Raw genomic sequence first — 5,274 nt, 5'->3', positions numbered from 1 at the left:
CATCCTAGTGAGGTTAGGATCTATCTACCAACACAATGGGGATCTTTGTCATAGCTAAACTCAAAAGGGATTTGGTTTAAATTAAATAACATTTAGACATTTGAATATTTGGGACCTTATTGAAAATTAGTATTATTGGAAAACCAAAGAGTGGAAAATTTACATTCTTTAATATTATAACAAAAGGCTAGAAAAAAAAAACAGAAAACCTTATATTCAGCACTATTGATCCTAATGAGAAGTGAGTACCTGTACTAGGTGACAGATTTGAATTTTGTGCCAATATCACAAAAGCCTAAGCAAATTCTAATTTTTTGAATATAGTCTATATTGCAGGTCTTTAAAGAAGCTCAGGCTAGACAGCAGCTAAGAATTTTTTTTTTCTCATATAAGTCCTGAAACAGAATGTCTGATCTAATGCCATCATTTGAAGATGACATCATTCTTATTGAAGAAAATGTAGAAATAATACAGGAAGAGCTTTGATTTAAAGATGAGGAAATAATTATACCCATAATAAACTAGAAAATGTGACTATGAGAAAATACCACAGATTAAAATAAACCATTATACCTGATTAGAATGACAAAGAGATTAAAGTGTTGAATAAACATGTTTCTAACTTCAAAAGCAATTGTCTCTGTTAACTTTTCAAAAAAGGACTACATTCAAGAAAAAAAAAACAATTGGTTAAGAAAAAATGAAGGAGTGGGTGGACAAATATGACCTAGCTGCCTCGGTCAATCCTTTTAGTGGGATGTTGTTATTTAAGTTGCAAAAAAATGTGTTCTGAGGAGTAACGGAAGTATCTAGAAGAAAAAACATGACACAAGATGCTTTCCCAAAGACCATTAAAGCTGGATATCCAATATCAATACTAGAATATTTCTTTCACTGTAGACCCTGATGAAGTATCTTCAACAGGAAAAAAAACAAAGGCTATGCAGACTGGAGGAAAGATTATGGCTTTTTATTTCATGACTAATTTTTGGTAAAAAATATCAATTTAACAATTGGTTCAATTTAACAATGGTTAAAATTTAATCAATTTAACAATGGTTCATTATGACTGAAGTAATGAACTATCAAGATTTTAAAGAGCAAGATTCAGAAAATTCTTGCAAGGATACTGGGGAATACAGGTCTAATTATATAGTTGAAGCTAAAAATATTATTTTCTTTAAATGTAATACACATCAATATCCTCAGAAGAAAATAATTTTAAATATTTGATTTTTGTTCACAAATTTATAATGCTTTTTCAAAGGGTCATGTGAAATTTTATTTTGGTAAAGAGAACTGACATAAATGCAGAACACAATTTCATGAAATGTGCCTTGCTTTTCAAATTATTAAGATCATATTCCAAAATGCAGAATTTTTCAGGAACCATATTTCTCTTATGATACTTCATTAATTTCCATCATATTGCCCTACCTGACATATATGACAGTGAAGACAATGTGGTTTGCTCTTTAAAAAAAGTCTGCAGAAAATTCTTTTTTTATACTATTTCGGATAACTGCATTCAATTTTTATTTGACAAAATAAAAAAAAATAAACCACTAATTTCAAAATAACAAAATCATACTTCTGAACTCTTTCATAGACTTAAATTACTGGAAGATGATCCATTTATATAAAAAGATAACAGAAAAATGCATAGCATATAAATGTGAGAAAAATTCCAAAGCTGTTTTAGGATCATCCAACAAATCAAAGTTAACATTAACAACAAATGTTCCACCAACATATAACCACCTAGAAAAAAATAGAAGTGTTTAAGAAAATGTCAAAAGTGAGTCAATTTCCTGAATTAATTGAATAACATTTAATCATATCCAACTGATGCCTAAATTCTGGATGATAACCAATCACAGCATTGAAAGGTAACTTAAACCAAATGTTGACGGTTGCACACTTCAACATAATAGTCAAACACATCAGTGTTTTAAGATAGACAGCAAGGGAAAAATGTCTTAGAACTAATAAATTTTCAAGACTTTTCTGGACAATGAAGCATGATATAACTCAACTGATACTTTGCAAAACTTCTTGTTTCCTGGAGATTCCAGATCTTTCTTAGAACCAGTCTAGAGGATCTTTGATTTTCACCACAAGCCTTTCTCTTTAGTGACTAAAATTCTATGTGTGTATACATACATACACACACATTTACATACATATGAAGATCTGTCATATCTTGTCCTCATCATAAATTAATGTTATCACTGTTGAATCAACAGTGATATTAAGTCCTTCTTTCTTTTTAACACCTACTGCCATATCTTCTAGGACACAAAAATGAGTTTTGTGAGGGGAAGGGACTTAGGAAGGGAAGATAAAATTCAATACAAAACATATGAAACAATAATTTCTGAAAATTTTAAGGAAAATGTACAAGTAATTTATATTCTTATTGTTTGCCTTCTCAATGAGGTAGGGGGGAGGGAGATAATTTTGAACTCAAAATAATTGTAAATTTTAAAATAAAATAAGTAAAAGACATTTTAAAAATAAAATTGACCAAAATTTATATACAAGAAAAATATTACAGTCCAAGACTTAGCGTTATGTGTATGTGTTTGTCTGAAATATTTAATTAAATGGAAGACATTATAATCTAGTGGACTGAGATCTGTCCTGAGAATCAGAAAGCCCTGGACTCAAATCTCAAAAGAAAAAGTGGCTCAACTAAAAATAAGAACTTCAGAAATTGAGATCAGAGAAAGGACAGATCGCTCACTGCTCTCTGCAAGAACCCAGACTGAGTTGAGGTACAAGGGTCCTCTGTAGGTATTATATATCAGCTTCCAACGCCGAGAGAGTGGGACTGTCTCTGTGCATCGACTTTTCCACTTAAATCTCCTTCACGCACAAGTGTCTTTGTGCACACTCATCTATCATAGATGAAAATGCACAAAGACAATCATCATCCTTGGTTACCGAGAGACTACTACTACTACTATATAATCTTGAGCAAGACATTTAAACCTCAATGTTTCTAGGCAATTTTCTAAGAGTAGTAGTTGCATTGTACTCATGTTGATTTAGTGAGTTGTTCCTAACACCAATGAAATCACATGTCCAGTTTCTATCTATCCCAGTCTCCTAATAAATTCTTATGAACAAAGAAGTATATTGACTAGTGATATACAAAGAGTAAGGGATAATTGATAGATCCAAATGGTCTTTTGATTACCATGATAAGTCAAGAAAGTTAGAGAAAAATTAAAACATCCTGTCTGAGTGGCTTTTCTGTGGTGGATTTACACAACTACATGGGTAAAATTTTCATCATATAAAACTGAGTAAGTTAAGATCCTCATTGCTATACAGTATCCTAGACCCAGTCTCAAATTCAGTTCAATTCAATTCACTTTAAATAATATTTATTTACTACATGTGTGTCACTGGATATATGAAAAGAAAACCAAATAGCACCTGACTCAATGAATTTGATTGTTTCTGAGGAAAACAATAGGTATACATGTAAGTAAATACAAAATATTAACAAAATAATTTCCATTGGGAAGACAAGGTTTTAATATAAATGTCAAGTTTATTAATAAAATAGGAGTTACAGAGGGTGTAATGAGAGATTAAGGAATTGTTATGATAGGACTAAGCAATAGAGATGATGCCTCCACACAAAGATTATAACAGCAAAAAACTAAATTAGAAAGGATCTCAAGGGTCATCTACCCCATCTCCCTCATTTTGCAAATGAGGAAATAGAAACCCAATGAGATTCAATGAATTCTCCTAGGTGGTAATGGCAGTGAATATCAGAGGAAAGATTATAACTTAAATTCTCTAACTTAAAATTCAGTGCTTTTCCCTCTCCATTCACAAAAACAAATGTTTTACTTCCAATAATCATTTATTTAACTCTAATTTAAAAGGCAAAGTTGGAATGAGGTGTTATAAAAGAGAATATTTATAATCTTAACTTGTCTTAATTCTCCCTTAAAATATTTTAAAATATTTTCTTTTGTTCAATTACTTGTGAAAACAATTTTTATATTTGTTTAAAAAATGTTAAGATTAAAATTCTCTTCTGCTTTCCCACACCATCTATTTGAAAAGGTAAGTAATTTGATATCAATTAAACATGTACAGTCACTCTATTGCTGAGAACAATTAAGAAATTCACAGTTGATCATGATAAAATATTTCTTTTACTTTGTATAGTGTTCTAGGTCTCAGGAAGGACGCTTCTGTTCTTCTGGCTATGCTACCAGCTCCCTCTTTCTAGCTAAGTTTTCCCCTAAAGCTCGCTAAACTACCTGGCTATAATCCTCAATTTTTAGTTTAGTTACTTCTCTAAGAAGTTATCTCTAAAATCCACTGAGTTACTTCAAGATGGCTAATTCCACCCAAAGCTGAATCTAACACTGAAAAACTCAAAGCCCAACAGATAGGATCTTCATATAAAAACTTCAAACAAGTTGGCAAACACAGCAGGTATAAATAAATCTTCCATAACATTCTCTCCAGTTGAAAAAGAACCTCCAAACTTCCATAAACAGGTTAAGGTAAGCTAGCCCCAAAATCTGCACCGGCCTCTTCCAGCTCAGGAGCAGGAAGTGGAAGTTTCCCTCTCAAATTCCTTCCTTCTCAGCTCTCTGAATTCCAGAATTCTCTCCAGGGTTCCTGGCTTGAACCCAGTATTTTTGGAGATAAATTCTAATCCTCTCAAAGTTGCTCTTATCAAAATTCAACTCTCTATAATCCTATTCCTACATATCCTAAATCTTATGATTCTTTAACATATGATTCAATGTCTTGAAACATATCTTTTAGGGTCATCTTCCCCATACCCCAGGGCTTTCAGGTAGTCTAATAATTCTTAAACTATTTTTCCTCAATTAATTTTCTAAGTAGATTATGTTCCAATGAAACATTTCATATTTTCTTCTATTTTTTCTTTCTTTTAATTTTTTTTCATTGTTTTTTGATATCTCATGGAATCATTGACTTGCACTTACAGACTTCTAATTTTAAGGTATTATTTTCCTCAGTAAACTTTTATACATATAGTATCATTTTTTTTGCCAAGTCTATTTTTTTAAGCCATCATCTTCAGTGGATTTTTGTGTTTTTATCATTTGGCATATTCTGTTTTTAAGGTTTTATTTTTTGGTGTATTTTAAAATTCCTCTTCTGTCAAGCTATTGGGTCCTTTTTATGATTTTCTTATATTATTCTCATGTATTTCCCCAATTTTTCCTATACCTGTCTTATTTACTTTTTGAAATTATTTTGAGGTCT

The 5,274-nt window shown here is 31.1% G+C and overlaps 1 pseudogene; it reads left to right on the top strand.

Annotated features, from left to right (window-relative positions):
• The first annotated feature begins 405 nt into the window (after positions 1–405).
• Positions 406–1,233, top strand: LOC130455603 (obg-like ATPase 1; annotated as a pseudogene).
• Positions 1,234–5,274: the final 4,041 nt, after the last annotated feature.

This window comes from Monodelphis domestica, chromosome 7 (assembly GCF_027887165.1).
Source record: "Monodelphis domestica isolate mMonDom1 chromosome 7, mMonDom1.pri, whole genome shotgun sequence".
Taxonomy (NCBI): Eukaryota; Metazoa; Chordata; class Mammalia; order Didelphimorphia; family Didelphidae; genus Monodelphis; species Monodelphis domestica.
This window is presented reverse-complemented; position numbering and strand designations above follow the sequence as displayed.